Genomic DNA, 24,995 nt, shown 5'->3' with positions numbered 1-24,995 from the left:
AGTCAGTGTCTCCAAGTGCAACTCCACACTCAATAGGCGTAGAGTGCATTTGCTCAAAAGGGGAGGGAGAAGCTAAAGGGAATGGGAGTTACAGGGGCTTAGGGCCTCTGGATAGCATAACCTGTGTAGAGAATGGGACTCAGCATGGCTAAATCGGAAAGGAAGTGCTGTGCCCCTCCCACACCACCATTGCTCCACTATCTCCCCAACACAGGAGTGGGCAATTATTTTTTCCATGGGGCCGCATAAGAAACAGAAAATATTGTGGAGGGCCGGATGTGGCCCGCAGGCCGTATAATGCCCAGGTCTGCCCCAACAAGGATCTCTAGGTCGCTCCCTGCTGGAGCGGGGAAGAAGATCTTGGAGGATGCCACCTAAGAAAAGGGGATGCCTGGGAAAGAAAGGGAGGTGGGGAAGGGTGAGAAGCAGAAGCAGCCCGTGCAAATGACAACTTGGAATAGGCGCCAGCTGGTAGCAGCACTGCCAGAGACTTCCCTGCCAATAAGTGCGGCTCGGCTCTCGCAGGAAAGGAAGCAACAGCTCCTGGCAGGGCACTACCACCCCCTCCATCTTTGTCACACTCTTTGGGGCAGTCCAGCTGCCACTTCCCGTAGGGAGGCAAGGCCAGATCTAGAGGTTTTGAAGGAGGGGGAAGGACAAAAGTATAAAATGACACCTATATATTATGCAAAATTTTAATATATATGTATACAATCAACATTCCTTTTAGATGACGGAATAAATTATGTTGACCTCTATGAACTGTTAACATATAATTACACTTTTACATTATTTATAATGATTAAATATCACCTCAGTTCCTGTGTACACATAAAAACTCAATCCAAGGAGAAAGTTTTTCAGCCTAGACTTTTCCTGGACATTTTTTTTTAAATACAGCACACACACTTTTGACATGAGAAACACAGCACACACCTTTACAGCCTGATGAAATACAGCCTAAGAAAAGCTTTATCTGGTAATTATGCTGCTAGAAACAACAATGAATAAATAGAAGCTACTGGACATATTGCTGCAGACTTTCATGGCTGGAGTATTGTGTGGCCACAGTCTGGTAGTTTTTGCTCCTAATGTTTCACCCACATCTATGACTGGCATCTTCAGAAGCATCATGTCATGGTAAGGTGTGTTTCTCTCCATGGCTGCTGTACTTTAGTCACTGGAAAAGACACACTGAAAAAGACAATAATACAAAGAAATGTTGAAGACAGTAAGAAAACAACATGCGATGGATAGTCTTTATAAAGGAGGCCATGGCCCTCAGTTTGCATAAGCTGAGCAAGGCTGTTAAAGATAGGACGTTTTGGAGGTCATTGATTCATGTCAGAAGCAATTTGATGGCACAGGACACAAGCAAACAAGCAGGGCTTCCCTTCTTGCTCCCCCTTTGCTCCCTTCTCGTGCTGTAAAATGGCCAAGCCTATCAGGTAAAGGGCAGTCCTATTTGTGGCCTTTGGCAAAACCAAGCACAGCACACCTCCCAGTTATAAAGCGGTGGTGGGGGAAGAGAAGAACTCACCCTCTTCCTCATGGTCCCACTCTACTTCAGGTTGCTCCACGGCTTGCAGCACCTCAGCAAAGCAGAAGCGGGGTGGTGGGAAAGGCCGTCACTGACCAGTGGTCCTTGAAAGGGGGTGGGAAGACAAGGAACTGGAAGGTTCTGCAGGTCGAACAGTGGAGGGAACCTTGGTCAGGGGAAGGAGGGAGATCAGTGAGATCAAGGAAGGTTACCTGGAGGGGCTGTGTGTCTCCCACTGCGCAGAGAGGGACGTCTATGAACATCTCTTGACGAACCTTGACCTTCCCCTTCTCTTTGCTATGGTCTTCCTGACTAGCAGCGGCAGCTTTTGCTTTCCGGAGGGCTGCTGCTCCGCCCCCGCCCCCAGGTCCGGGATCTCCCTCTCCCTTGCCCACACCTCCTAGTGGCAGCAGCCTAATATGGGGTACAGGACAGGAACTGGGGAAGGAGCTCCCTCTGCCTGCAACAGAGCCTCCTCCCCTCCTGCTGCGCCGCTGTGGGGGGACACCTGCCCCTCTTCGCCCTCTCGATCCATCTGGCCCTGGGGCTGCAGAGGCAAGGGAGAGCCCCCGGGGAATTTCCTTCACGGGACCTCCTCCCTAAGGAAGAAATGAACTACAGCTGTTGCCAACGCGTGGGGGCGAATAGAGGAGCTCCAACCAGATTGGACCGGTGGCCAAGGAAAGGGTTTGGGGCTTGGGGCAATTCGTTGCCACAAGACACGCGAGCTTTAAAAGGTTTCATGGATGGAGGCTGTGTGGCCATCATCAGCGCCTGTCGTGTTGGCTAAATGAAAGCTGACTGTTCCGAGGCAGGGATCCTCTGGAGACGAGTGATGGGGGAAACGGTGCGGATGGCGGCGGCGGCGGCGCGGCGGCGCGTCTGTAGCACTCCTGCTTGCAGACATTGCGGAGTTGGCCTTTGCAGGAAAACGACGCTGGGCTGGGCTGGGCTGGGCTGGAGGGGTCTTTTATTCGGACCCTGGATTCGTATGGAGTGCTTAAGAGCGCGAGCTGTGGGCTAGAAAGCCTCTGGGTCCGATTTCAGTACAACCGCCCCGAGGGATCGTCATGACTGCGCTCAGGATCCCGTGAAGGGCTTTTGCGCCATCCCAAACCTGGTTTATCTTTTCGGGAGCAGCGCTGGCGTTACCAAACGGGGCGATGTCGCGGATTTGGAACGCAGAGAGCAGCTCCCAGAGTAAAAAGAAAACAGCAGTTTAAAAAATGTGATGTATTTGTTGGGATGGGATCTGCCCCCCGCCCCAGACGCCTAAAGCGATTGCTACAAAGATAACAGCCCGACCCTAACCACATTTAAGAGGTAACCAGGCAGAGGAAATGCATTTCGCTTCCCCCGCGGAATTTGCTTCTCGGTCTAAGAGCCCGAGTAAAGTGGATTAGGACCGCGCAGCACCACGGCAATATCCAGAACCCGTTTACTCCAAGTGTCGTTTTCTCTAAGTTAACGACACACTGTTGGGTTGCAGTCTTGGGAGGGGGGGGGGGGGTTTAGAAACAGAAAGATGTTGTGGTTTCTGAACAGGCGGGAGTTGTGGGTTCGGTCCATTTTTGCTACCGAAAACCTGGACGAAAGCAAAATAAACAAACTAATTTTGAAAAAAAAAGCCCTCCCGTCAAAAATTTCATAGAGTTGAAATTCTGGCAAAAGGAGAACATTTCAGGATTTACGAAAATGCGAGCTTGTGACCAAAAATCAACCCACGTCGAACAGCTTTAGTTATTATAACTTGGAACACACCAGGTCCCCTCCCTCCTTTTTTCTTATTAAAAAAATCCGAGTGACAGAATGCACACGCAGGAGCGTCTTCAGCTGCACGGAGTCGAGGGGAACAGAACTCGCGGCGAAAAGTGACCTCCTCTCGCTAGGCGAAGGAGTGGGCGGCGCCTGTCATTGATAGGGAGCCGTGGCTCTGATTGGCGTGAGAACTGCGGAGGGGAGGACGGGGAGAGGCTTCTGCGACCCAGGCAGGCAGCGCTGCCGAGGAGCTCTGTGGCGCCCGGGGAGGACCGGGGAGGGGCTGCGCAGTACAATCTGGCACCGAGTTTGTTTGCCTCGCTGCCTCCGGAGTGAAATATCACAAGATGGAGAGACAGACGGTGAGGGTGCAGGTGGGCGGTGGCGGGCGGGAGCTCAGGCTGACTCAGGGGGGCCGTCATCCGCTTGGCTGGTCATGTGCGGCTCGCTCCGGGAGGGAAGATCGCTCCCGCAACGCACTGGGGCCAACTAAGCATGGGCCTCTGCCATCCCCAGCGTTGCCTGGCTTTCCCTCTTCCTTTCACATTGCACGCACCCCCCGCCCCCCCACACGCACGCAGAATATTTCCCCATTGTCTCCCAGTCCTCAGTGCTTGACCCAGTCCTCATTCCTGCATTTCCTTTCCAACTCCACGTGGTGCCACCTTTCCACTTTGTTTTCTTTCCACCCAGACCAGGCTGACCTGTAACGTTCTCATCTGATGTGCTTGTGGATCACAATTCATTGCGCTTGAAGGAATACATTCCCTCCAAAAGATACTCTGGAACCCAGGAAGATGTGGAACACACACATGGATTTTCTGCAGAAGACCAAAGGTCGTTCAGCCCAGCCCAGCTGTCTCCATAAGTGGGTTGCTTGCTACTGGCTGAACTCAGAAGAAGGGGCATGGCCTTCTAGAAGAGCAGAAGAAATACTGCCTTTTTACATGAAGGCTCCATCTTTTTACTCCTCCAGGAACCCATGTAATCTATTTTTAAAAGCCAACCAGGATTCTCTAGTGGCAACCAGTTAATTACACCTTTCATGAAGAATTCTTTATTTTGTCCTGAACTTACTGCCAATCAATTTCATTTCATGAGCACCAGTGCTAGTGCCTAGAGAGAGTTTCTTTCCTGGCACTGTTATAAATTTCAATCATGCCACCTCTTAAGTCATCTCCCCCCCACCCCCCGAAAAGCATGGAACTTCTTACACAGTGCTATCCCTCTCCCCCATAAGTACTTTCTCCAGATTGCCTCTCCCGATGGGGAGGGGCTGTGGAAAGGCAGACCCAGCACAGCATTCTAACTGTGGGATTCTTCGATGTATACAATAACCTTATTATACTCGCTATTTCATTTTCCAATCTTCTCCAGCTTTGGCTTTGCCCTTTTTAACTAGAAGAGTATACTGGGTTGTCGTTTCCCACTGAGGTTTCTATTACTGCCATGACCCCAAGATCTCTGTCATGAGTGGTTACAGTCAATTTAAATCCCACCTGGATATGTGTGAAGTTGGGATTCTTCAGTTTCTCTAGCCTACTGTGCATCACTTTGCACTTATTTATGTTGAATCTTCTCTGCCATCTGTTGCCCAGTTTTCAGAGACCCTTTTAGAGCTCTTTGCAATCTGTTCAGTTTTTTAAACCATCCTTAACAATTTCATGCCATCTGCAAATTTACCTTACTGTTAACCCCTGACACCAGATAATTTACAAATAACATAAATATCACTGATTTCAGTCTGGGATTGTAAGGGACCCAAATGGAGAGAATGGAAAATGTTGTCTAACTGCACTGAATATTCTCTTTCAGCAATGCTTTCCCGAAACCATCTTGGAAGCTCACTTTCTGTTCAAACATGGCTTGCTGTAAGAATTCAGTGTGGTATACAAGGCACTTTGTATATGCCTAATGGTATTGCTTTCCATATTCAAGAGCTAGGGTCCCCAACCTTTTTGGGTCTGTAGACACCTTTGGAATTCTTATACAAGGTAATGGGCACAATCCCAAAATACTTGCCATAGGATGTTGAACCAACCACACAGCTATAGGTAGGTGAGTGTATATAAAATATATTGGACAAGAGGGGTGTGAGAGAATAAAGTCAACACTGGTACAGACTGCCACCAAAGAAAAGCCGTTAAATGATATCTTTGGTCCCTATCAGAAACCGTGCTAGACAAGAGTACCACCTGGCCCTGCTCATTCTCTAAAAACAATTGGCAGGCACCAGGTAAAGGTGTGGCATTGTGGGGTTCATGGGCACCATGTTGGTGACCCCTGTTCTAGAGTTAAACACTCCCTGGAACGGTCAACAATCAATCATGGCCCAAATTGTCTTCTGTCTCCCATCTACAATTTCTACATTATTTCAGTGTGTCTATAATTTTCTTTTGCTTCTCATTTCTTTATCCAGCTTCTGCACAGTATGATCTCCAAATCACGTGCATTCAGGAGAAAGGCCAACAGAATTTAATGGGACATGTTCCCTAGTAAGTGGATTTAGGACTGCAGCTTGGAAAATATACATTTTTGGAAGTGATGCATATTGGGTGCAGAGAAACAGTAGCAGTGCAAAAAAAAACATAAACACTTGAGAGGGATGTTTTTTGCACCTAAAGGATATTCTCTTTGGAGGGTCAATGTGCATTCTTTGAACAACCTATTCAGTGTATGTCCCATCACCGCTGAATACGGACAGTTATTGCAAGGGGCATCTTTACAGTGCACCAGAGTGCAGCTGCAGAACTGTGGTGTGAAGTTTGCTAGTAACACCTCTGAGTTGCATCTTTTAAGACCTTTCAAATCTCAGAGATGCGCCTGCAGCCAGCTGGCTAGCTAATGAGGGAAAATCAGGAAGGATCTTGTCAAGCTTCCCTGGCACAAATACATGGGCCTAAGGTTCCCTCTGCTGGTTGCTGGGAATAGTTCAGTCTCTGGTCGGCTGTGCTGGCACACCTCCCTCAGTTCAGTACTGCTTCACATGGCTTTTTTTCCAGCTAGAAAGCCTCTTTGTAAAAATATGATATACTCCATGAGGATGTACTCCGCCATGAGTGAGTGCTTATTTACCTTTAGCTACTCACATTCAGAGGCTGCAGTGTTGCTTCACACATCACATGGATATAGTTATGTGCAACACATAGAACACACATAAACCTTATAAAACCAAGGCTGCCATGGCTACACTGAGTGTGTAAATTAATTATTCACACAGGGAAATGTTATGTGGAAAATAACCTGCAGTAACTTCCAAACATACATTATGGCTGCAGAAACGTTCTTGTGGAGGTGGTATATTTAAATACAGTGGTATCATACAAGGCCATGGCAGGCATTAAAGTCAGTGCTGATACATCCCATCACACACTGCCAGTTCCTATCCTGAACAACTTATCTGAAGGCCAAAGTAGATGTGATGCAGGAAACTTCATTTGCTTATTTGTTTGTCGTGCCCGTTCACATATACAGCGGGAATATAGGGGCTACTTTTTTTTATCAAAAGAGGTGATAAACTTTCTGACTCCACCATTGCTCCAAGTATGTTTCTCTCTCATAGCTCATTTCTGGGGTTGGTGCCATTCTGGAAGAAAACAGATTGGAGCAACAGACCATGAGGATACTAAGGTAGTGAGGAGCAAACATGAAAACCTAGGAGGTAAAAGTTAGACCTTAACTATCTGTCAAGAGAGCAGACAAGTGAACATCATGGCTGCTTCCATTATGTTTACTTTGCACCTCACAGTAGTGTGATAAAAAAAACAGCAAGTACTAAACAGGAAGTGGCATGATTGCTTCCACAGTTGTTCTTGGGTCTTTGAACTGACTCCTGTTGCTATGCAAATGTTGCCTGCATAACACCAATTGTTATGTGTGCGAGCAAGGCAGCCATCTCCAAATGGTCTTTTATCCATTGGAGAGTTTCTTTATGAGATACATTTTTAAGAATCGTTTTTCTTCCCACTTTCTTCTTTCCTCCCCCAGGGGCCATTTATGCGGTTTATTTTTATTGTGCGATGAAGAGATGACAAAACCAATGGGTGCATGACAGCTTTGCTAGCAAGCTGGATCCAAAAATTTCCCAGTGTGTTTTGAAGATAAATGTTTCTCCTCAGGGGGAAGTGACACTCAGCATATGCATTCAAATCTACATTTGGTGGTATCGCTTCTGGCTTACTCCAGAGTAAATGAATAATTTTAACCACTGTATAAAATACACATTCTCTTCAGATCTCTTAAGCTTCGTGGAAAAACTGCTCAAAACTATATTTGACTATTCAGATGTTTTTGCCTTCTCCCCAGTCAGTTGTGTATTGTGGCTTTCTTTCTGGCTGCTGTTTTCACTGTGAACTCCATAAGGGTCAGTCTCTACTTCTAGGAGTCTGCCTGTGATTGCTGACTTGTGTTACTACCCTGCTCTGTGAATGGTAAGCAAGAGAGATTGGAGGACATTTGTGATGGGGGCTTTGGGGGCTATGGTTGCCAGACCATGGAACTCTCTGCTAGAATAAATTAATAGTGCCCCTTTGTTTTGGGGCATGTGGTGACCTTTAAAAACTGTGATATTGAACTCTGGAGGCTGTTTGATGGTGGAGATCTGGAACTGATCTCATTGCACTGTAATTTGCTGTTTCTCTTCTTGATTTTCCTTAATTTTTAGAACTGATTGCCAGTATATTATTATTTACCACTTAATGGCTGTTAGACTGTTGCTGTTTTGTTGCTTTTTTGGGTGCTAGCATTTGTTGTATTATCAGTTTTAAAACTTTCATTTGTAAGCCACCTTTAGTGCTATTTTTACTGAAAAAGTGGGCTATAAATCTTTTAAATACGGAACATATCGAACATGTATGGAAGGGACAGCAGCATGACTTCCTGATCTCATCAGATCTTGGAAGTTAAGAAGGTGGGAGACCACCAAGAAAGACTTTGCAGAGGAAGGCAGTTGCAAATTATCTCTGCTTCTCTTTGGCCTTAAAGCCTCTTGCTGAGGTCACTATGTCAGTTGGGATTTGATGGCACTGTACACACACATACACACACACACACACGCATTAGATCTGAGTGCAGTAGCACAATCTACTCAGCCTGGGTGATCCAGATGCAGGCTGACAGAACCCAGTGTGGTCAAGAAACAAGACAGGATTGGGCTAGCCATTGTAACAGACAACAAGCCAGGTCATAGCAGCAACAGGTTCAAGTGTTAAGAACCAGGGAACATAACCTTTTCCTTTTTCAAAACAATACAATCGAGTTTTGCTGGATCAGATCTAGGGTTCATCTAGTCCAGCATTCAAATACTTGCCATTCACTCTTACGTACGTGCTGCATGGTAGACAATACTGTAGTCAGACTGAAACACACTGTCCTTGCAATTGCTTGATCTAACCCTTCCTGATAGAAATTCCACAGAGTGGTACACAAAGGGCGTCTCTGTGCACAGACCTACACGGCACCTTCTCAGGGAGTTTGGCACTACTTGTCAAAGTGACAAGGGTGTTAACGGAAAATACACACATCCAGCTCTGCATGTGGCAGCAAATTATCAAGCCTCTTGTTATACCATGTCAAAAATACTCGTGTTTATGTGTGTTAAGACTGTTGTTTTATGATGTTGTTTTTGAAGACAGACAAAACAAGAAGGGATCTTGGGCAAATACATGCATGGCATATGCTGCAGGTCACCTTTTCCCATGGCTCTGTGCTCCCTCCATGGCTTATCTGCTGCTGCATGTGTTTGCTTATGATCTCCTCCCCTCAGCTTCAACATTATCAACTTGGCATATCTGACCGACACCCTACTGGCAGCAGGAGGGGGCTGAAATGGATGAGTGAATGTTAGCAATTTGGACTATAGGTGAAGGGTGACATTTTCTAATGATCTCGAGTGAAAACTCCTTGCAGACTGAAACAGACCTAGTGTCACAGCAAGGAGACAGGCTGAGACAGGTTCTAGCCTGGCTCTCACCTTTGCTGAACAATTTTTCTACTTGGAGGGATGCTTTCTAAAAGTTAATTTTAATCCCAGGGAGCGTTAAAAATAGGAATCTTTTCCTGTGGAAGAATGTAGTAATTCTTACAAACCTCAGAAATAGTTCCATCTGCAGTGTAACACATTTCTTCCAGTACCTAGGAGTTCGGTTTACAGGTAACAACTTTTGATGAACGAATATAAAGCATAGCTAGAACCAAAGTGTCAAACTGGAGAAGTCAATGCAGTCTTTTCTTTTAAAAAGCACCAGGAAGGCCCAGCTGGATGGTGACTTTGCAGCTGGGGGATGGCCTTTAGCCTGTGATGGTAGTAGTGCTGACTGCTGAGATAAGGTTTTCGACCTGGCCAGTAAAATGAGTTTCGATGCCACAGCACTATGTTTCGAGGCCTGCGGTTGTACTGAGAGGTGCGAGAGCCGGTCTCCCGTGGATAGATGCAGGTGGAAGAACTCCTATCCAGGAGCTTGGCCCTTCCTGCAAATTGCAGATTGGTGGTGGGGCGAAATTAAATGGCAGAAGGGGAGGGAAGGGTTAACAGCCCCTTTCCTCCTCGCGACCCTTTTCTGACGCTGCCTGTAATTAAAAAGCACCAAGAAGGGCAAGCCTAGTCAAGATCCATGCCCCGCGGCGCGAAGCGGGGCCGCCACGCGCTTAGGCAAAGATCTTCCCGCGGGAATCCCCCTTTCCTTCTGGCTGGCTGCGCGAAGGCGGACGAAGCCCCTTCGCAAGGGAGGGGGGGCGTGTCCCTACCGACGTCACAGAGATTCCCCGCGTTGTCGTCGGAGAGAGCGGCGAGGGAGGACGACAGCTGGCAGCGGCTCTGCGACGATGACACGAGGCGGGAGGCCGGGCTGAGGCAGGCAGAACGAGCCTCCGTGTCTGGGCCCGGCCCGGCTCCCCTGGCTGGTGCGCCGACCTCCAGCATCACCAGGTACCAGGGGGAGGAGGGCTGAAGGCGGGAAAGGACTCGGTGGTGGCCAATCGGAGAGGTGCCCGAGGGGGCAGAGCGGGAACCAGGCTGGTGATTGAATCCTCATAGCTGGGCAGGGAAGGAAAAAGGGGCAGGGGGGCACGTGAGGGAGGGGAGGAGGTTGGTCGACTCCAGAGGGCCTCTGCTGCCCTTCGGTTCCCTTTGCACTGTGCTGCTGTCTCTCTCCTCTTGCGCGCCTTGGACTGAGTGGAAGTGGGACTTGCACCAAGAAGGTGGGCTAAATCGGTTACATTCTTCTAGGCATGTTTACTCGGAAGCAAGTGACACCCAGCTCAGTGGTTGAACATGAAGGGACTTCCTTCCTAAATGAGGGCGCATAGAGAAAGCTGATACTAGTAGCAGTGCATAGGTTGCAGCCTTGGTTCCTGACATCCTGGGAGGCCATGGCGTAATGGTTTGTGTGAGTGAGAGAAGCTGTATTGTTGAGAGAAGCTGTGATATTTTAACATTGAGGGTGTTCAGATGGTGAGGAAATGAGGCACAGGCCAATAGATCCTGGCCAAAAGGGATACTGCTACTGAGTTTGTAACCTGTGTGTTGTGTGTTTGTCTAGATGTGTTCAAATAAAACCATCCAAACAACATCCTAACAGAGTATAAAGCTGTACGATGAATTTAATTATCCTGTATCTGATCTGGCCTTTGAAAGGGAAACCAAACAAAGCTTCTGGAAAATTTGAGGGGGTCAATTTGCTTGGGAGTTTAAAGGTGCAGAACAACTTGCTGAAGCTCAGGGTAGCGTTGGTAGGTGTTAGTTTCAGAGGAGACCTTGTGTTTTGGCAAAGAACTTGTGGAGCTAGTTGGTATCCCTCTGTACTGGGGTCTATTTGGGGTTTTTTTGGGTGCCCAGGAATGAGGCAGGAGTTTGCCATAGGATACAGAAGGCAAACCTTGCTTAGCAGCTGTTTGAGAAATCCCCAAAGAAGTTTCTTGGGTGGAGACAAATGATAGCCCCACAAACAGAGGGTAGTTTAAAAGACAAGACAATCACAGTATGTGATGAATGTATACCACACTGCCTTCCCTGTTAAGCAAATTTTGCCAGTTGAAAAACTGTATGACCGGTTGCAACAGTGGAAGAAAAATAATGTACATGTACACCATGGGAAATAAAGCTGTTCTCAGACCATTGCACGTTTTCAGAAAGGCATTCTCTGTCTCCAGCCTTTTGTCTCTGTGGTCCTGTCCACTGTTTGTAGTTCTGAAATAGCGTGGTAGAAACAGTGAAGGGAAACAAGACTTTTTCTGCCACTTTGTCTTCATCAGTAAAAGTGTTTGTGCTTCTGCCCAGTTATGTTTCTGGAGCTAGCTGAAGGGCACACAATTGCCCTCCTTTCACTAGCTCAGTTACTGCCAAAAGTTGATAGGAGCGCTCTGCTGTTTGCTCAGTTCAGAAAACAGCACTGTTGGTCAGGGTTTCAGGTTCTGTGCTTTGAATAGCCACAGACTGAACAAAGAGCCAAACTGTTTTTTTGATACATTCAGCCAAATGCTTAGTTACAAGAGTATGTAAATAAATATTTCTCTTTTGTGTAAATTAATATTTCTCTTTTGCATCAGTGGGACACACCTTCAGTTTGTGCCAGTTGTTTCCTGTCCAATCCATTCAGTAAAGTGAGGACAGAATTGCATCTGTTGTCTAGTCAGTTGGTTCCCCTCATCTTATATTTCCTGCTCTGAAGGGTCGTTCTGCTGCAGGGCATAAACTGGCTTTCATCTCTGAAGAGAAGACGAGAACATAAAAGCAGCCATAATTGGTCAGACTAAGGGCACATCTATTCCAGCATTTTCAGTGACCAGACATGCCTCTAGAAAGTCTGTAAGCAAGACACAAAGGCCTCCTTCTGATAACTTTTCATGAGAGGTGCCAAGCCTCTGAGCACAAATGTTTCATTTAATTGCTATAATTAATAGGGCTTGATTGGCCCATCCTTCATTGATTGTCTGGTTCTATTTTAAAGTTGCTCAACTAGTGAATGTCATAAAACAGGGGGTGCTAAGAGATCAAACCTAAGCAGGTCTACTCAGAGGTTAGTCCAATTTTATTAATTACTGCCAGGAAACTGTTTTTAGGATTGCAGTCTAAACTCCATAATTTAATTATGTATTACTTGAAGAAGTGTTTCCTATCTAGAATTTACTGTCAGTCAATTTCTTTAGATTATCCTGTTCCACAATTGTAAGCAAGGAAATAATTTTTTCTTGTTTTCTTTCTCTGTACCATTAATAATTTTATTAACCTCAATTAGTCACCTTTGTAGTCTTGTTTATGAATTTAAAATCCCTGTATGTTTGTTCTTTTTAAAACAAAGCTATACCAGTTGTTGTGGGCATTCTTTTCTGTACTTTTTCCAGTTCTGTAATTTTTTTTTCAGATGGGGTGACTAGAATTGCATTACAGTATTCAAATATTGGCTTCCACAGATTTAGTATTCATATATTGGCTACCACAGGTTTATACACGGGAATTAAAATAGTGACCATGTCAAGTTGTTCTCAGTATTGTTAGCATGGATTTTATGTGTTTCCTTGGTGTCTCTTGGCAAGTGTACATTTTTCATTCAGCTTTTCAGTACAACCTCAGCATCCTTTTTCTGGCCTGTATATGTGGTTAAGATTTTCTACCCTACTATTCCTTTGAATTTAGTTTTATTTGTCATGTTGCTTCCCTTTCACCAAATTTAGAAAGATATATTAGGAACTCTTCGCTACTCTCAATAGTTTGGTGTCCTCTACAAACTTGTTTATTTTATTGATCAGTTTTGATTTTAATATTTTATGAATAAGTTGAATAGCACTTGTAATATAAATGACTCTAGGATTCCACTATTGCCCTCCATTGTGAGAACTGTCAATTTACTCCCCCTTCTTATTCTTTCTGTTTAATCAGTTACTAATCTGTGAGAGGACTTGTCCTGTTATTCTATGACTTTTAAATTTACTTTGAAATCTTACGTGAAAGTCCAAGTATCCATATGCTTGTTAACAGGCCCACTAAAAAAAAAAAGACTGGTAAACTCTTAATAGTTTCCATTTGCAGAAGCTATGCTGATTTCTCTTCTATAGGGGCTGTTCTTTTATATGCCGAATAATTCCATGTTTAATGATAATGTCTACCACTTTACTCAAAATAGACATTAGACCACCCTTCCTTTCTCTTTTTAGAATGTTTATTGCATTTCTATTTAAGGAAGACATGCTTTCTTAGGGACTGATCAAAATCTTGGATGAACAACAAATACAGGGTTGGATCCCACCATCTTTCCCATTCAATCTCATGTAATTCCTTTCCTCATTACAGATGGTGTCCCACCTGCATGTTGTCCATGCAGGCCCCACGATCTCCACCATAGCCTTTTGGATGATCCAAGGGGATCCCTTTCTCCCCTTTTTACCTGTAGAAAAGCTAATTGGATCCAACCAGTTCTGTCAGCAGTACTTAGAACAGAGGTGTACTTCCCACCACATCTTAATCCTGTATGTCAGGAAGGGCATGAAACAGGCTGTGGTGCAAATACTTATAAAGAAGCCTACCCTTGACACAGGAGATCTCAGTAATTATTGACCAATTTTCAAACGTTCCATTCTTGAGCAAGGTGATTGAGTAGGTGATGGATAGGCAACTCCAACCTTTCCTGGATGAGGCAAGTCATTTAGATCTTTTCCAATGTGGATTTAGATCTGGTTATGGGACTCAAGCAGCTCCGTCACTCTGCTGGATGATTTGCACTGGGAGATGGCGAGAGGGAGTGCAACTCCGTTGATTCTCCTGGCTTTCAATACCTTTGTGGCTTTCAATACCTTCGATCCTATCCTTCTGGACCACCTATCTGGACTAGGATTGGGAGGCACCATTCTTCAGTGGTTCTGGTTTTACCTGTGGGGAGGATTTCAGAATATGGTGCTGGTGAGGAGCTGTTCATTCCTTTGACCTGTGGTGTGCAGCAAGGTTTTATCTTGTCTCCTAGGCTTTTAAACATCCGGATGAGACTACTGGCTGAGGTCCTCAGGAGATTTGGGGTGGTTTGTCACCAATATACAGATGACACCCAATTCTATTTTGCACTTCCAGCTGACCCCAGGGAGGCTGCTAAAACCCTGAACCAGTTCCTGGAGGCAGTTGTACAGTAGATACTGCTCAATACATTGAAGCTTAATCCCAACAAGATAGAAATGCTACTGATGGGTGGAAAGTCTGACCTGGAATTTAAGGTATCACCCATTCAGGCTTTGAACGAACTTGTTCATAGGCCAGGGCTGCTCATGGAACAAAGTCTACTGCTAGATAAGCAGGAGGCTGTTGTGGCCAAGAGTGCCTTTTACCATCTTTGACAGGGTAGCCAGCTGCAGCCTTTCCTGTGCAGAAAAAATCTGGCCATTGTGGTGCATGCCCTGGTTACTTACATGCAGGTTAGATTAGATTACTGCATCCAGGAGAGTTGGTCATAGGGACCATATCACTCCAGTCTTGTCTCAACTATACTGGCATTCAGTTTATTTCCAGGCACAATTAAAGGTGCTGACCTTGACTTTCAAAACCCTGTATGCTCTGGGAGCAATACACCTGAAGGGATTAGGCAGTCCTTCAATCATCTTTGGAGGCCCTGCTTTGTGTGTATCTGTCTTCTGAGATTAAGCGGGTGGTAAACTGGAAGAATGCCTTCTTGGTCATGGCACCCAAACCCTGGAACTCCCTCCTCAGGGAAATTTGTCTGTCCCCTACTTTTTGCATCCCCTGCCAGCAATGTAAGCAGTTAGAACCCTATTACTGCTAAGGGAGGCCACAAAGGCCTGGGGGCCAAAGACTGTTGTAAGAGCAAGGCACTGCTCCTAAAAAAATGGATATCTCTCAGATAGTTTTGGGATCCAATTTATGTGTTAAGCCTGGGCAGGAAGGCAGTTGGCTGCTGAACTTTTCACCTGACCCAAAGGTGTGCATGACTGGACCATATGGCTAGCTAATCTCCATTGTGTCAACCTAAGGTGGTGATTTAGTCAGCACTCCAAGCAGACCATTATTCACCCTATGTGGACCTAATCCAGCTGTCAATCAGTATTCAGAAGAATAACCCAGGTATTCTCTTGGGTCCTGATTACTCATCACATTTCTCCTATCCTTTTGCTGAAATTCCTGGAAAAGCAATCAATTCTTTCTCTCTGGCTTTCCTGCCAGCTTACCTCATACCACCTCAGGATCCATTTTGGGATATACATCTTGGTCCTTTGGCCATTCATATTGTGTAGTTTACGCCTTGGATCCATGCATGCACCTCCACCTGCATCTGGGCTCTTCGTTTTGTTCCTGGAAATGCTGGTTGATATTTAATCTTCAGCGCTGCTTTCCCTGGACACCCCTTCAAGACTGGTAACTATCGTCCATCCCTAAATCCCTGTTCAACTTCCTCTCTTTTCTGTTAGTCAGCTGTTATATGTTTTATGCGTATATGTTCATTGCTTAAAATACATTTCCTGTTGTACTAATGTTATTTTTTAATAAAATAACATTTTAATTATACAACTACCTGCTCTTTTTTTAGAGTTCTCGCCAAGGACTATCCTACTACACAAAGGTTATTGATCCTATTTAGCCCTTCTTGTTCTGTCTCCAGCTACTTTCCCCAACTAAGGTGGAGACTGCCTACTTAGGGTGACAGTGGTTGAAGATGTTTTGTTTGGCATTCCTCTCTCTTAACTAATGGTTTTATGTTTTGTATGTATTTTAATTTTGTTTTTATTTAAAACATTTATTAGCTGGGTTTTTTTCCCCTTTTGGAACTCAAGGTGACTTATAATATAAATAAAACATGAAAATACAATTAAAACAATTGTAAAACCCATTCAAGTCACAGATTAAAAACTCTAATTAGGATTGCCAATAATACTGGTAAGAGCTAAAAAAATGCCATCCTATAAAATTGTTTTCATCTTCCACCTGAAGATGTATAAAGAAGGAGCCAGGCACACCTCCCTTGGGAGGTTGTTTCATAATTGTGGGGCTGCCACAGAAAAGACCATCTCTCATATACCCACCAATTATTTAATTGGTGAGACAATCAGGAGGGCATCTTCCTGCAATCTTAATTCCCAGGCAGGAACGTGTGGCAGAAAATGGTCCTATAGATACCCCTGTTCCAAAACTATGTAGGAGTGTAAAGGATAAAATGAACACCTTGAATTGAGCTCAGGAGAGGATTGGTAGCAAGTGTAATTTTGGAATAGGAATTTTAATATTTTATTGTTGTTATTTTAACCTTGTTGATTGTTGATATCATGTATTGTCAGGTTTTGTCAGCCACGGGGTGCCTGGCTGACAGGTTGGGAAGAGCAGGATATGAAATTGAATTAATTAATTAATTAATTAATTAATTAATTAATTAATTAATGCTGTAGCATTTGGGGACATGGCTGCCCAGTAGCTGGCTGGCCTAGCCACAGCATTCTGCCCTAGCTGCAGCTTCCAAATACTCTTCAAAGGCAACACCATGTAGAGCTCATTGCAGTAGTCTAATCTAGATATACCTATAACATGGATCACTGTGGCTAGATCTGACTTACCCAGGAATGGATGCAATTGATGCACCAGCCAGAGCTGGGCAAACCCACTCTGAGGCACAGCAGCCATCTGGTTTTCAAGGATAGTATAATCCCATCCAAGATGGGAGAGGTCTGAAGTCCCTGATCTGCCTTTCTACTAGCCCAATTGGCCATGCTGACAGAGGCTGATGGGAATTGTAGTTCCTGAACATCTGGAGAGCTGCAGGTTCCCTACCCCTGTACTAGCCTAAAGAATCTTCATCTTGTCAGAACTACATTTCAGCTTGTTCACCTGTATCCAGTTAATTACTGACTCTAAGCATCAATTCAGAACATCAGTGGCATCCTTGGAATTAGGAGAAGATGAATGGTAGCGCTGGGTGTTATCCACATAATGGTGACAGTGCCGCCCATATCTCCTGATTTCTTCTTCCAGTAGTTTCACATAAATAGCTTGGAGAATAGGATCAGGCCTTGTAGGGCTCCACTGGTCAATGATTATGTAACAAAACAGGGATTCCCCAACACAAATTTCTGAGTGCAACTTAAACCATTGTAATATAGTGCCCTGAAAGGCAGCTCAATAGAATATTATGGTCAACAGTATCAAGGGCACTAGCAGGGTCACATCACCCCTGTCTAATTCACATTAGAGATCATCAACCAAAATGACCAAAGCAGTCTCTGGTTCAAATCCTAGCATAAAGCCAAACTGAAATGGAGTCAGAAAACCAAGAACACACAGAGGATGATTTGAGAGGCAACAATCTACTCCAGCACTTTGCCCAAAAATGGAGGATTGGAGACTGGCTGAATTTTTTAAAAAGCAACATAATAGAACTCAGAGACAGTTTTTTAAAAGCAGGTCAAATCACGGCCTCCTTGAACATGAGCAGCACAACTCCTGGTCTCAAGGAAGCTTTTCTCACTCTTCTTATCCAGCCCCTCTCTGGCAGGTTTTATCAGCCAGGAAGGGAAGGGTTCAGAACACAAGCAGTAGGTCTCCTGTGTCCAAAGATCTTGTTCACATCCTCAGGCTCTACAAGCTGAAAGGTCATATAGATCTGACAAGCAGATGCCAAAGGTATGTAATCTGGACATGCATCCACCCCAGCATCTAATGTAGAGTAGATCTGAGTCATTTTGTCTGCAGAGTAAGTGGCAAATTGATCACAGTGGGCTATCATGTGGTCAGAGTTCAAATCATGAGGGCTATGGTATAAAAATCCCCAAACAAGTAAAAGCTCAGCTGTAGGATTATGTGCAGATGCAATGGGGATGACAAAATACTGCATTTTTATTGTTAACACTGTGAAAACGTTTTAAAAATTGTTTTACTTATGTATGTTTGGGAGGGGGATTATTTTATTTACAAAATTTTAGAAGTTACTTTAAGATTATATAATTAATTATTAACAGAAATACCTGAAATAATATTCCACTGAAATTTTTGTATGCCACTTAATTATATCAGTTGAACAATGGTTAAAAAACAAACTAGGTTTGCCAAACTCTATTCAATTGACATACATCCTTCCCTCTTTTTAAAAGTATCAATTTGATTACCAAAAAGGTTTCTTTACATTTCATGATCCACCCTTCTACTGGTAGAATATTATCTGATTGTCAACATCTCGTGAAGGTAATTCTAGCTGCTATCATATGAAAGATCATAATTCAATTTTTTTTAAAACGTGGATGTATAATGGTTTTAATGGTTTAACATTGTAATTTTCACCACAATCCAATGGGCCTCCAAAAGTTCTATGGAGGCAGTGTGACCCTGGGCCTGGCGTGAATGCTGGAGAGTGGTGTTTAACTGTGACACAGGGGCACTGGCCCAGCCATTGCAGCGGCACTCCTTTGGCACAGGACCTTGTCCTGGCATTGAAGGGAGCATTCCTGGGGTGGGGCCAAAGACAGTTTCTTGATCCCTTCTAAGCTGTGAACATCCACTTTTGCTAGTGCAAAGTTATGATAGCAAAAACTGTGGCACAGCCCATAGAGCTGCAGTATCTGACTGTGAAAAGTTCCCTCTTCCCATCAGTACAGCCCTGCCTCCATAGCCATAGTCAGCTCCAGAAGGCAACCAAGCAGCTGGCCAGTGGGGCAGAAACCAGCACAGCTCCCTAAGCAGCAGCCAATAACAGGACTTCTCCCCCTTCTGAACATCATGCATCCCTGCAGGTAAGGCATGCAGTCTGGGGAGCTGCCAGATGTGCAGACTTAGTATGGACAAAGGGCACCCTTGGGGGGGGGGCAATAAGTGGGAGCTGGCACTTTGCACTGCGGAGGTGACCCTGCATACAACAACCCTCTGGGGGGAGCAAAATCAACACTGCTTGTGTACCCAAGCCATCACTCCACATTTAATTTGTAGGTTGTGCAGCTGAGCAGCCAGGAACTAGTGCCCAGAAAGTTAACAGATAGGTGAAATGCCATCCTCATGGGCAGTCTTCCCGTCTGCTCTCACCTGGCTTCATTCAAGGTTGCCCAGTAGTCAGTCCCAAGGATGTGAGTGTGACAGGATGGGCAAGTGGCTCCTTCCCACCATCAGTGAGGCTGAGGGTTGCCCAAAAGGTTTGGTGGGGAAGAGTGACAGGTTGTGTGGGAGAGGGGAACGCTGAGTCCAGGATCACATGATCGCCACAACCGGGCCACCCGTTCTTTGGAGGAGAGACCCTGGCCTCTTTGGCCCAAATCCTGTCCCTGTAACCACCATGTCATCCTGTTGCAGGGGAGGTCACCCCCAAAAGGTGCAGTAAGAAAGAACAAAGTCATGAGTGTGCAGATGGAATAGGACAGCTGCAGAATGACTGAGTGGTGAGGTGAGCCCATGGGATCTGGGTCAGTGCAGCAAGTGCCACTGATCTGGCTCCCAAAGCAGCCATGCTGGACCACTGCACCATCACCCAAAGCAAGCAAGCCTTGGATTGCCACTTGTGCCTTTTGTGCTGTTGCCTCTTTCCTCAACAGATTCTATGCCCATTACTGTTTGCAAAGCTGAGCAACCGAACTCACTGCAGATGCATCCAGCATGCAAAGGGGGCCACCATGGTCAGTGCAGGACAGCCTGCAGCCACTGAACAAGGGACACTATTCGGGGCTTCCATGGAGTGCAGAGAGGCTGGTCTGTGGCTGAGACAAGCCAGTGGTTTGGAGATGGCCATCTCCTCAATAAAGTATCCATGTGGTTACCCTAAATGAAGGGGTCTGCTCCTTTGAATGGGGAATTAGTGGGGTCAGATTGGACTTAACAAGAGGAGAACCAGGATCTTTTCCACCAGAGTTTACAGAGGTGGTTTCCACAAGAAATCTGCAGGACTCAGGAGTAAAAGTTTTAACAATTTTATTAGAAAAATAAAATAAAAATTCAAGTACACAAAAGGTTGAAGCACACAGAGTATTCACACAGTCCTATGCTATAGACAGTGTTGAGAGTAAAGTTCTGGAACAGCAAGGAATTTGGGGAGGTGATAATTATCTGATCTCGAAGTGGATTGGTCTGATGGGCAGAATTAAGTGACCTTGGATTGGTCTGATGGGCAGAATTAAGTGATGGAAAAACGGGGAAAAGGCGACACATTGGGAACAATAAGGGCAGAGGCGGAGCTGCAATGGAGACATCTGGGGCGGCTCACCCCGGGCACCACCATTGCAGTCACATGTCGGGAGTGGGGAGGGGGCACGTGGGCAGTTCATGTCATGGGCGCAGTTTCTCATCCCTTCATCACTGGTCCAGGGAAATACCGAACACTATAGTCTGAGCAAACAGGCTAGATGTAGGGGAAAATGGCCCCTCAGGTTTTACTAAGTGATCCTGATCTCCCAGGACAAAGGTGGCTCTTGCCTTCCAGAGGGAAGACAACAGAAGAGTGCTTGAGCTAAGTTGTTGATACTTAATGGTCAGTGCTTATATTTGATATTCCAAGCTGGGAAGTGCTGGAGATAACTAGACTTCTAGAATGAAGTTGATTTAATAACAGCTTTAGAACAATGCCAATGTAAGTTAAGGTGGTCTTTAGAAGGGTTAGTCAGAAAACGAGAAGATGAGATTACTGCTTGTAAAAATCTCTGACAAGAACTCTTGATGAAATCATCTTTAGCATATTCTTTGTTTGATGGCTGTGGCTGGAATGAGCCAGGCTGACGGTATTGTCTTTTCTGAATTACTTCAAGAAAAGATGAAGCAAGCTGTTTTGTAAGTTGATGTTGTAGGAGGCTAGTCTAGTCAGGTTTCTGTCCTTATGGGTGACACTGAGACAATGCAGTGGATGGCATCTGTCTGGGTCTGTCTGGTAACAATGTCTGGTAACAATGCACTCAACCGTAAAGTTCTCATTTCTCTTTTAGGGAAGGTCCATTGGGGAAAGGAAGAATGGGGAAGGAAAAAACCACGAAGCTAGTCCAAGGGTGGGGAGGGGCAAAAGTAGGCAGATGACCTTGAAGCCACTCCCCAACCCCTGTCCATCAGGACCCATGTACTACCTCCTCCTTATCCACAGACTGGTTTTTTGCTCTGTCATCCCAGAGTTGCCCACAGCACAGCAAACCACTTGGGAGGTAGCTCAGTGTGCTGTTGCTGCTTTGTCCCTGGCGTAGCTGCCTCCCCCTTCTGGATTGGATTGTTAATAATGTTTTCCATTGTTAGCTGCCTTGGGGGCCCTTGAAGGGCAGAATGGCAGCATATAAGTTTTGCAAATAAATAATGCAAATAGATAATGATTATAGTTTTAATTAAATACCAGGAGCACTGTTTCAATATTTCCAGAATGACTTTTCAGAATTACAATTCTTCCGAAAAGGATAACCATGCCTTTCCAAATTGTTTGGTGTGGAATTGTTTTTTTTCCGGTGCCCACCCCTTCCGACAACTTGAGACCCATAACTAGAGGTGTTAAAAATTGAATCCAAAGCCTTCTGCATTCACAGCATGTGCCACAACCCCTTTACACTTGGAAGTGACCCTGAGAGTGCTGAAGTGTAATCTTGCAAGGGAAGATTTCTTAGATGTAGGGCTTATGCTGTAAGCTGTCCTCAGCTGCTCATTAATGCCTTGATCTTAAGAGCACTTACTAGAAATAAGTCTTGTTGAAGTCAATGGAACTGACTTCCCAGTAAACATGATTGGGCTCCACGTCTCCTTAGAATAACTGCTGGTTATAATTGGTGCTTTGGGCTATAATGGGAAAACAACACGTAGCCTGAGGAAAGAGTTTGATCATGGTCAAGAGACACTCAGTGAAGGTTTCACAAAATTGATTACTGAATGTTCCCTGAGACATTAAGGATCACAGTCATGTGAGAAAAGCCATCAGATGAACCACTTGATTTTCAAGGTGATGGTACGGCTGTAGGTGGCTGCCCCAATATGGCTGACAATTCTGTAACTTCTTGAATCAATGCTCAAACAGCAACAGAGTCAACTGGACAATAGCTTTAAAATCAAGACCAACATAACTGCTCCAACAGACCTACAGCACTCTTGACACGCACCCAGTGGTGGAATTCAGCAGGTTTGTACCACTTCGGTTGTTAAAATGGTGCTTGTAAACAACCAGTTGTTAAATTATTTGAATCACCCACTGGAACCGTTTGTTAAATTATTTGAATCCCACCACTGCAAACACCCTCTACCAATCATCATGTTGGTTACTAATGGCAACCTGATATTATCTGTTCATGTTCTTATGCCATTGTGACTGAAGAGAACCTCCCCATTCAGAGGCCATAAACTTCCAATATACCAATATAAAGAGGCAACATCAAGGGAAATATTTAGTCTTTATGCCCTGCTTGTTAGCTCACTAAGGCAACTGGATGACCAATGTGTGTATTAGACTAGATGGGCCATTTTGTCTGATCTAGCAGGGCTCTTCCTGTGTTCTAAGAAAGGCACTAATCAAAACAGTGGAACCTTGGTTTTTGCCAGTAATCCGTCCGGCGACGCTTGGCGAAAACCGAAACTGGTGAAAACTGGAGCTACGCCGTTTGCAAACGGCGTAGCAAATTTATGCAAAAAGTGTAAATTTATGCAAACGGTGTAGCTGAAAATAGAGTTGCCCGGCAAAAACCGAGGCAAAAAAGTGGCTGGGGGCGACCGGTGAAAACTGAAACTGGCGAAAACCGAAGGTGACAATTACCGAGGTTCCACTATATACAGTAATCACTGAACACTCATATTGGTACACATAAACCTTTCACGTGTAACTGTGGCTGCGTACTACACATCAGTCGCACTGCATCAGATGCTGGAGAGCACAAGCAGAATGCTGCTGTTGCCGTCACCTTCCCTGTGAGCTTCATAGTGGCAGCTCTGAACAGAAAGCTGGACTAGAGGGACCACTAATGTGATCTACCAAGGCTCTTCTTATGCTCCTCTGTCTGACTGCACTGGCTGGTTTGTATCAGTCAAAAGGTAGAAAGACTCAGGCTTTCCAAGGACCTTCAGCTTGGTTGGTGAGGTAGGGCAGGAATGTTTTAGCAGAGAATTTATCACCTCACCATGCAGCAATTCTCAACATTCTTGAGAAAAGTCAGTACAGGTAAACTCATAAAATATTTATGTAGTGTACATATTATCTATTTTTCTTTTGCAAGGTGGTACATTATCTTGCTTGCATTCTTGCTTACTGCAGTCACTAGGACAAAAGAAAACATAGGCCCTTTCCACGCAAGCCCCTGAAAGCATTTTGCAAGAATGTTCAAAACATTTTCAAAAAACCTGTTTGTCCATGTTCACACCCTCAAAAATGCTTCTTGTTTGTTATTTTGTGGATGTTCCATTTTAAAAAAACCATTTTCTTAGATTTATAGCTATGAAACTTCAAAACCTTGTGTTGCAATTCTCTAGGGTGGTGCCTCCATAACTATGTAAACACAAGACCCCAAAATAATAATAATAAAAACCTGATAGAAATACAGCATGAGATGACTGGGGCAAGCTCAGAAAATGGTGCCAATGAGTAGGGACGTAGGTAAGGAGCGGGGGAGGGGAGGGGGTTCTCGGGTTCAAACCCCTGCCATTACATGTCTGGCTTGTTTGAACAATGCATGGAATGGAACAGCCGTAAAGCCCTCAGACACCGAACCCACCCCATAAAAAATCTGTACCTACGCCACTGTCAACGAGGTAGTCTGGGGACTGCAGAGAGGCATGGGAAATGTTTTCAAAACATTGTAAAAAAAGAATCACTAGGAAACAGCATGCAAATAAAATGTTTTCAGGCAGAGAAATAAAACATTTTGGGCTAAAAACGTGGAACTCCATTTTATGTCCTTCCTGAAAATATTTAATTTGTGTTGTGCGGAAAGGACCTTAGCTGTCAGGCTGGTTACACTCTTCTTTTGTATTAATGTCTTTGAGCTTTTCTTGACTTACTTTGTACTGAATCAAAGCTTGCTTAGCAGTAACTATTGGCCAGGGGTGTAGTGTTCTATGTATGTATGTTCATGAGTTTTGTGTGCCACTTGCTGGCATTTCACATAGCTAATCATTCATAAAAAGGGAATACTTTCAAAGTAAATTAATTTACAGTCTGTTCTTAATGTTATACTACCCATATCCTAATGGTTTTGTTTTTAAAAGTGTCACTCATTCAACATTATTCGGTATGTTATCTCAGTCACTTATTTTTTACAGTGTATAACTACTCCTGTCCCTTTAACAGTTAGTATGCAGGAATTTAAAAGGTGAAGCTGTTTTCTCTTGGAAGGAAATAAGAAAAACTATGTTTGGTCATTTTCTGCATATCTGGCTACTGCTAAAGGAACTGAAGGAGAGCCATCAGAAAATGAAAATGGTAAGCCCTTTCTGGATAGCTGTTCTTTCTTTCCCCGCCACAGGTGATGGTTTGCCACCAATAGCAATTTTGCTCATTTCACACATTTGTCAGGGGTAACACAAATTTCTCGTTAATTCTTATTGTGTCACAGAGTAAAAGTAGGAGAAGGAGGTCTTTGTTTAGTGTGCAAGTTTGATTCTGGGGTTCTGGCTGATCACTGGTACGTGGCATGGCATGGCAGCAGTGGCGTGGGAGGTTAAGAGCTCGTGTATCTAATCTGGAGGAACCGGGTTTGATTCCCAGCTCTGCTGCCTGAGCTGTGGAGGCTTATCTGGGGAATTCAGATTAGCCTGTGCACTCCCACACATGCCAGCTGGGTGACCTTGGGCTAGTCA

The 24,995-nt window shown here is 44.8% G+C and overlaps 1 protein-coding gene and 1 long non-coding RNA gene across 4 annotated transcripts in view; one reads left to right on the top strand and one right to left on the bottom strand.

The window, feature by feature from the left end:
• Positions 1-1,145: 1,145 nt before the first annotated feature.
• On the bottom strand, positions 1,146-10,058 carry LOC125426721. The gene is made up of 3 exons (XR_007243563.1): positions 9,386-10,058; positions 1,541-1,681; positions 1,146-1,194 (listed from the first exon to the last, which is right to left on the bottom strand). It is a non-coding gene; the product is annotated as an uncharacterized LOC125426721 (long non-coding RNA).
• Positions 10,059-10,069: 11 nt separating this feature from the next.
• Positions 10,070-24,995, top strand: part of SLC43A3 (solute carrier family 43 member 3) — a 61,901-nt gene continuing 46,975 nt past the window's right edge. The window contains exon 1 of one of the 3 annotated variants that reach the window (XR_007243562.1): positions 10,070-10,223. The gene's annotated coding sequence lies outside the window, so the exon portion shown is untranslated. Of the gene's footprint in view, positions 10,224-10,370; positions 10,496-24,995 lie in introns of those variants that run through there. The other 2 variants (XM_048485376.1, XM_048485377.1) reach the window with 2 other exon arrangements.

Source organism: Sphaerodactylus townsendi, linkage group LG02, assembly GCF_021028975.2.
Source record: "Sphaerodactylus townsendi isolate TG3544 linkage group LG02, MPM_Stown_v2.3, whole genome shotgun sequence".
In the NCBI taxonomy this organism is placed as follows: domain Eukaryota; kingdom Metazoa; phylum Chordata; class Lepidosauria; order Squamata; family Sphaerodactylidae; genus Sphaerodactylus; species Sphaerodactylus townsendi.
Note: the sequence above shows the minus strand (reverse complement) of the source record. Positions and strands in the feature narration are given on the sequence as shown.